Source organism: Puma concolor, chromosome D1 (assembly GCF_028749965.1).
Source record: "Puma concolor isolate L17-30 chromosome D1, mPumCon1.1.hap2, whole genome shotgun sequence".
NCBI lineage: Eukaryota > Metazoa > Chordata > Mammalia > Carnivora > Felidae > Puma > Puma concolor.
In genome coordinates, this window is record NC_141676.1 from 108,011,062 (window position 1) to 108,019,625 (window position 8,564).

The window sequence follows — 8,564 nt, forward strand, 5'->3', positions numbered from 1 at the left end:
ATGGACATTGAAGGTAAAACTGTTGCCCCCGAATTGAGAGAGACAGGCAAGCAGATACAGAGAGGGACAGCACCCCAGAACAGAGGCCCAGAAGTAGAAACTTTTGCTGGAACCAGTACTGAGTAAGAAAAATTGTAATTGACATATTGTTGGAGGCTCAGCCTAAGACAAATTTGAGAGTTAAAAGTTCCAGGGTGCCCATTCTTAGGAGACCACCACACTTCTGTGAGTTTTACTGACAGGAGTCTTACCAAGTTCTCATGGTAAAGATCAGAAAAAGGATCTTTAGCACTGATGGAGTCAAGGTGGAAGAGTACACACGCCCTTGCCCTTGGCACCCTGGATGGTTGTGGTGGGGCCTTTACAGTGGGTACCACAGGCACCCATTGAATGATACCATTCAAGCAGTCAAAAGGTTTTTGCAATTCTGCAGTGGGAATAAACCACAGACTACAAGGCAGTTTGACAGCTTTTGGAACCAGGGCTCCACAGTTGGGAGGTAGCTTTGCAGTTTCGGAGGTTTATTTTCCATGATTGACGGCAGCATGGTTCAAGTCAGGGTGAAAGAGATCCTTGGAACTCCATCACAAGGGGTCCCTTAACGGAGCCATGCTGGCAGCAAGAAATGGACCAGTGGCATGGTTGGGTCAGCCACAATGGGTGGCATTCTCCTAGCATTAATTGAAGGAGCTGCCTTGTTGACAAGGTCTGCCTCTGCACAATTTCCCAATGGTCCTCAGTTTGCTGAAGACCCCTCTCAGTTGCCTTCAGCCCCATTACCATCGTCACCTTTTGGAAATTATCAACAATATCAATACACTTTCTTTCCCAGGATTTCTGTAACAGAATGAACGGTAGTTCAAGAAGGAATTTGAGAAGATAAGTTACAGTCTGTTTTTAAACCATAGGTGAGATAGCTATGGCCAAATAGGCTATGAAAAGACACTTAGCTCTTTTTTTTTTATTTAAAGGAACATGGGGAGGGGCAGATGTTAAAAGATAACACATTTATTTATTCTCACTTGAATTGCATTTGTGATTAAAATAGCTAATATCTTTAAAAGAAAATATAATAAATACTTAGAAGATGAAGGACCAAAGGGCAAACAGCAATGAAACCTGACCATCATTTCCTTGGGCCCATCTCTGCCTGGTTTTGTGTGTTCTGTCAGTCAAACAATAAGAATCTACTGGAATTTGCTCTTTCAAAAGGAAGGAAGGAGGGAAGGGAAGCAAGGAAGGGAAGGAAAGGGAGGGAGGGAGGAAGGAAGGAAGGAATCAAGGAAGGAATTTCATGCTTCCAGCAAGGAGAAAAGCAGCCATTTTGAAATATGCCTAGAGTATTCTGTTCTTTTTCACAAGGCCCGCCCTGAAGGAAAACTATTTTATCAGCAGTAACCAACAAATGGAAATGGTTACATTCAACTCTAGCCCACTTAGCGTTCTGTGGTGGGGGTGGGGAGGATACCCAACTCCTGTCCCTTCCAGCCTTGCGGTCTCACCTGAGGAAGAGCAGGGAGGGAAAGAGGCAAAAACCTAGTCATTGGAAATGTTTTATTCTGTCTTTCAAGAAGCTGGGGGTCAGGAACATAGAATCACTCAGCCTCAGTATCCTAATTTGTTAATGAAAGTTATCTGCTCTACTTAAATGACAGAAAACAATTACTAACTCATTCAACAAACACATATTAATCACTGTGTGCCAGGTGCTATCCCAGGTGGGTACAGCAGTGAGCAAGCCGTGCACAAGGGGAAAGCTCTGGCCCTTGTGGAGTTCACATTCTAGTGTGGAAGGCAGACAAGACAAATAAGGAAATATTTCGTGTATTACCTGAGGGTAAGTGCTAAGGAGAAAACAAGCAGGGAAGAGAGATGGAAGCAGTAGGTGAAATTTTACATCAGAGAAGGCCCCCAGATGGCAAGTTTAGGTAACAAGTTGGAGGGAGTGTGGGAGGCAGGCAGAGAGCTTTGTGGATATCAAGCGCTGGAGCATGACTGGCAGTGGGGTGAGTGAGACAGTCAAAAGTTCAAAGCATCGTATGCGTGTACAGGTGAGGGAGAAATATTCCGATGTCCTCTTTGGTATTTTGTGGTCTGATTTTTCCTTCTGTTTTCTCTAGCTTTTGTCCAAAGATTATTACCTAAAATCAGAGCCATTTGAAGTCATCTAAGAAATCGGCAGGCCAACCTCACATGATCCCCAGAGAGGCCACATCTGGCAGAGTTTTCCACGGTCAGGAAGGGGCGAGCATGTCTCAGTGCTCTTTCTCTGGTCCACATTCATCCCTGCATTTGTCTACCTGGGAAGGTGACATTTGAGGTCCACTGAGAACCCACAACTGGGTTAAGCCAAGTCCAGGGTGTGACCCAGAGGCTAGTTTCCCTAAGGCATTTCTCAAATGCCAAACCCTGTCTTAGGTGAGGATGTGTTTTTTGGGGGGCTCTGGTTTACTAATTCTCTCGGTTGCAAACCCAGCACGGTGTCCTTGAGCTTTTTACCCCCCCGCAACACTTTCCATTCAGGGCAACAACTAATGCCACATACACACCTGGATTGTGGCAGTGCACAGAACAGCGCTCGGTCCTTCGAGAGCAGGGCGTACGGAAACGGCACCCAGGTTGGTGATGTTTGACTCCGTCTGGGTCCGAGGAGTTCTCTTACACAGGGCTCTACCTTCCCTCTACACGGTGCCAATGCAGGCTGTGGACTCCGCATGTCAGAGCGGCTGATTTCAGTCAAAACAGCCCTTGGTGCCATGTGGCACCAATGTAAACAACTGGTTGGTTTGATGTCATGTAGACAGAATGACTCTTTGATGGATTGGGTTTTCGCTTTTCACTCGGTTCAAGTTGGCATGAGTTAGGGCGGTGCCTGCCAAGTATGTGGGCAGGTGGGGGCCCTGCACGGGTTGCTGTGTGTGGTGCTGGCAGCAGACCCGTGTTCCCACCGCCTTTTAGCTGTCTGCAGTGCTCGGTTTCGAGGGTGGGGGCAACAGAAGAGAGCTAAGTTCGGGAAGCCGATAACTAGGGTGCGGACTGAGTAGGTCAGTCACCTGAAAAAGTCGCAGATGTTTCCCAAGTTTACCGTCTTGTCCAGAGTGGAATTTGCCAGGACTTTGACATTCTCCCCAGCCGGTGCCTGTGTGTGACTGACCAGGCTGCAGCAAAGGCTTTCTTGGAATCTGAGGCTAAGAAAGATGAAAGGCCAATGCCGCCTGTCTGTCTGCAATGGGCATATTGCACAATAATAACTCTCTCTGATCTTTCTTTTGCATGTTCTTGGTTTCTCCACTTCTTTCTTTCAGCTTTGTAATACGACACCCAGCTGCTTCTTATCTTTGCTGCCTCCCCCCCACCTCTCGACTCTCCTCTCTCAGATCCACACAGAGAGCACAGACCACTCCTGATTTGAAGCCTTAAGGACCCTGTCACTTCCCTTAATACCCTCTGTTTTCTGGACTCACTGTTTAATGATGCTGTAGCCAGGTGAGGACCGTAAACCAAGCCCCTCAACCCCTGCCTTTACCCTGCCTTCATTTCCTCCGTCTTTCAATTACAAGATGTCTTAGACAGACTCCTCATAGACCCCGGAGGCCCCGTCTCGAGGTAGGGACAAGGACCTAGTTTTGAATCTTTGATTTGGAGTTTTTTGGCTCCTCTGTAAACTTAGGAGGTGTGGAAAACCAGACTGTTGACTTTCTTAGGTGGCTTCTATACTTTGTAAGCTTCTTCTGGAGGATAACAAAGAGCCTTGTACTGTCAGGCTAAGCCCAAAAGACATGGTGTTTTCCGTTTGTGGGCCAGCTTCTGGGGTTACCACAGTCCAGTCGCCCCCCAGGTTTGGCCACTGGGTAGCTGCATAATGAGCTGTGACGTGAAAGACCTGTCTTGACCCTTCTGGGTCTGAGGAGTCAAAGCCACCAGCTCAGCAGGGGCATAACGAGAGTAGGTGTTTTCCAAGTATCCCAAACTCGGAAAACAGATCCTTCCCATCACCAGTGGACAATTTACTTCATAAAGAGAGCCCCTGCCTGCTTCCTTTGCAACTTCCAAGAAGGTGGACTGTACTTTGAAGCAAGAAAAGAATTGCCCTCCCTATACCTTCTCTCAAAGACTTTGAATGCAATGGACAGGGGCCCCCAGCTGCTTGGGCCTCTCAGAGGTAGGAGTGGAGATTCCCACATAATTTTCAACATTAAGAAAAGCCAGTTATGAAATCACACGGGCTAATGGCAATATCAGCAGCATCCTTTACTTTTAGTTGTAACACATGAGCCTAGTATGTTAACCTGTGGGAAAATAAGGTCTGCCTCCTGACAAACTACTTAAAATAATTTAAATGAGGGATTATTTTGCTAGAAAAGTATGTTTAAAACTGGGACGTGCAGGGAACCATAATGAAAGGAGCCATTAGAGGGGGAAAGGCAAGATGCATTTGGCGGCTTGCTCAGGAGTTTGTTGTGTGGGAACCTCTTCCAGATGTCTCTTTCTTTACAGAGCTCAGTGCCCGACACACAGTCCCAGGGGACTGACACACTTCACGAATTTTTTTCTGGGAACACAGATAACAGGAGATGGATTTATGTTTCACAATCCTTCCTTTCTGCTCATCCCCCAAGAAAGGTGTAAAGATGCTTAATAATGAGGGTTGAGGGCGGAGGAAGAGGGATAAGATAATACAAGGAGGATAATGGACAGGAATAAGGCTGATGATAATAATGGCGGTAGTTACCCTCTGCTTGTGCTCTGTCTCTGTCTTTCAAAAATGAATAAACATAAAAAAAAAATTTTTTTTTAAAGGGAGGGGGTGCACCTGGGTGGCTCAGTCAGTTGAGCATCCGACTTTGGCTCAGGTCATGATCTCCGGTTCTTGAGTTCCAGCCCCGCGTCGGGCTCTGTGCTGACAGCTCAGTGCCTGGAGCCTGCTTCAGATTCTGTGTCCCCCCCACCCCTCTCTCCGCCCCACCCCTGCTCGTGCTCTTGTCTCTCTGTCTTCCAAAAATGAATAAACATTTAAAAAAAAATTTTTTTTTTGAATACTGGTGGTAGTTACTATAAGACTCATGATTGCTTGTCTGTGGATTTCAGAGTTTATTTAAATCCCATCATCCAGAGCCCATTATGATGTCAGCTAAGCAAGTGTGACTACCTCCATTTTGCAGATGAATAAATTGGTTACTCAGTAAATTGGTTTGAATCTAGACCTCCCAATTACTCAGTTAACCTTATGTCTTTCCAGAGTGCCAAGCTACAGGGCTATGGTACAGTTTAAAGATGCTACCAGTCCTGCCCCACTCCTAATTATTCCATAGTCTTTTGGGGTTCCTAGACCTATGTTTTATGGTCAAAAACAACCTCTCACAGGAAAATTAGACTACCCATAACTAATGATAAAAAAAAATTTATAGCATCAGAATTGAACTTTTCTCCTCATAAAAAGACATCTTTAAGAAAATAAATGGATAGTCCACAGATGAGTGGGAAAAATATACATAGCCAATATCTGACAAATCTGGGACAAATCAAGAGTAAAAAGACAATGTAATTTATAAAATGGGCAAAAAATCTGAAAGATACTTCACCAAAGGAGGTACACAAATGGCCAATAAGCATGTGAAAAAATGCTCAGCATCATCGGTCATAAAATGCAAATGAAAACCCCCGAGGTAGCACTACATACCCACTAGAATGGCTAAAATTTCTTAAAGGGACATCACTAAAGGATGTGGAGCAACTGGAACTCTCATACATTGCTGGGGGCATTCATAAAATGGTCCAACCACTTTGGAAACCTACCAGTGTGTTCTAAACACACATTCACTCTAGCTACTTACCTAATAATAAGACTGACAAATATTTGTCCATACAAAGAGTTATACCCAAATATTCGTTGCAGATTTTATAGCCAAAACCACTAAACAACCTACGTGTTCAGTGAGAGGAGAATGGATAAATAAGCTTTGGCATATTCGTCAAATGGAATGCTACTCATCACTAAAGAGGAATAAATGACAGACTCCTACAGCAACATGATAGAATCTCAAACACACTGTGCTGGGTAAAAGAAGACAGACACAAAAGAGCACATCCTGTATGAGGCCACTTATGTGGAGACCAAGAACAGAAAAAATATATATAAACTTACAGTGATAGAAGTCAGAAAGTGGGTAGGAGGGTGGTAGAATTGATATGAGAAGGATCTAAGGGAAATTTGGAGGGTAATAGAGATGTTCTCCATTTTGAGTCGTGGTTACATAGGTGTCTAAAACTGTCAAAACTCTTCTAACTCTCTGAACTCTTAAGATCTACACATTTTATTGCATGTTAAGTATATCTCAATAAATTATTTTTTTCAGCGGACCCTGCTCAGTTAGCCACAGGGGTTATGGCCTTGCTCCTTGGAGGCCAATTTCTTCCTCTCTGGCTGAAGTCTGAGATCTAAGCTAATGAAGTCCCCCAGCAGCCTGGGCCTAACTGGTGAAGGCCAGTGAAGGCGATGAACAGTTTCAGCAAAACAACTCTAACCAAAAGGCCTGCACAGTGGTGCTCAAAAGGCTGCTTCTCTCTGCTGCACCCCTGCCCCAGGGATCTACTGACCCCTTATTTATTATCTTCATCTGTTAAAACTCAAAGGGCGAATACCAGAGGCTCTTGCCAGTCATTTCTCACTGTTGTCCAAAAAGGAGTAAAGTACAAGTCTCTGTAGAATGCAGCTGGTTTAATAGGCCCAGAGTTACCCATCATATTGGGTGGGGAGATACTTCATTGTTGACATAGAAGCCAGCTCCAGTGGCAGACTTACTCCTAATTTTAAGGTTCCCTGGGCCTCACATAGAGATAGATTTTTAAATTTCAGGAAGGGATAATAAAAAAGGAGACTCAAGCCAGACCCATATGTTTCTAGACCAAGGATGCATGGTTTCCCCAGCAGAAGGATGTTGGTATTTAAACATTCCCTGGGGACCAAGGAGTGCCTATGCCAGTGAGACCAGGGGAATTCTAAACGAGTCAGGGACAGTCACAAGAATCATGTGCCTTTATCCTGGATAGAGTATAGGAAGATTCCACAGCCATTTACTTGAAAGACTGTCTAAAGAAAGAAGAAACAGGCTTTATGTATCCAAATGGCAAAACCGACTAATGTATAGCAGTCACAAGAAACTGTATTTCTTTTTTTTTTTTTATGAAATTTACTGTCAAATTGGTTTCCATACAACACCCAGTGCTCATCCCAACAGGTGCCCTCCTCAATGCCCATCACACACTTTCCTCTCCCTCCCACCCCCCATCAGCCCTCAGTTTATTCTCAGTTTTTAAGAGTCTCTTATGCTTTGGCTCCCTCCCTCTCTTTTTTTTTTTTCCTCTTCCCCTCCCCCATGGTCTTCTGTTAAGTTTCTCAGGATCCACATAAGAGTAAAAACATATGGTGTCTGTCTTTCTCTGCCTGAGTTATTTCACTTAGCATAACACTCTCCAGTTCCATCCACATTGCTACAAAAGGCCATATTTCATTCTTTCTCATTGCCAAGTAGTATTCCATTGTATATATAAACCACAACTTCTTTATCCATTCATCAGTTGATGGACATTTATGGTTCGTTCCATAATTTGGCTATTGTTGAAAGTGCTGCTATAAACATTGGGATACGGTTGCCCCTATGCATCAGCATCCTCTTCCCACCAACAGTGCGAGAGGGGTCCCATTTCTCCACATCCTCTCCAGCATCTGTAGTCTCCTGATTTGTTCATTTTAGCCACTCTGACTCGCGTGAGGTGGTATCTCAGTGTGGTTTTGATTTGTATTTCCCTGATGAGGAGTGGAGTTGAACATCTTTTCATGTGCCTGTTGGCCATCTGGATGTCTTCTTTAGAGAAGTGTCTATTCATGTCTTCTGCACATTTCTTCACTGTATTATTTGTTTTTCAGGAGTGGAGTTTGGTGAGTTCTTTATAGATTTTTGGATACTAGCCCTTTGTCTGATATGTCATTTGCAAATATCTTTTCCCATTCCATCAGTTGCCTTTTAGTTTTTGTTGATTGTTTCCTTTGCTGTGCAGAAGGTTTTTATCTTCATGAGGTCCCAATAATTCATTTTTGCTTTTAATTCCCTTGCCTTTGGAGATGTGTCGAGTAAGAAATTGCTGCAACTGAGGTCAGAGAGGTATTTTCCTGCTTTTTCCTCTAGAGTTTTGATGGTTTCCTGCCTCACATTCAGATCCTTTATCCATTTTGAGTTTATTTTTGTGAATGGTGTAAGAAAGTGGTCTAGTTTCATTCTTCTGCATGTTGCTGTCCAGTTCTCCTAGCACCATCTGTTAAAGAGACTGTCTTTTTTCCATTGGATACTCTTTCCTGCTTTGTCAAAGATGAGTTGGCCATACTTTTGTGGGTCCAGTTCTGGACTCTGTGTCTATTCCATTGGTCTATGTGTCTGTTTTTGTGCCAATACCATGCTGTCTTGATGATGACAGCTTTGTAGTAGAGGCTAACTTCTGGGATTGTGATGCCTCCTGCTTTTGTCTTCTTCTTCGAAATTACTGTGGCTATTTGGGGTCTTTTGCGG

At 44.1% G+C, this 8,564-nt stretch overlaps 1 pseudogene; it reads left to right on the plus strand.

Annotated features, from left to right (window-relative positions):
• Positions 1-260: 260 nt before the first annotated feature.
• Positions 261-4,994, plus strand: LOC112865882 (mitochondrial import inner membrane translocase subunit Tim17-A pseudogene; annotated as a pseudogene).
• Positions 4,995-8,564: the final 3,570 nt, after the last annotated feature.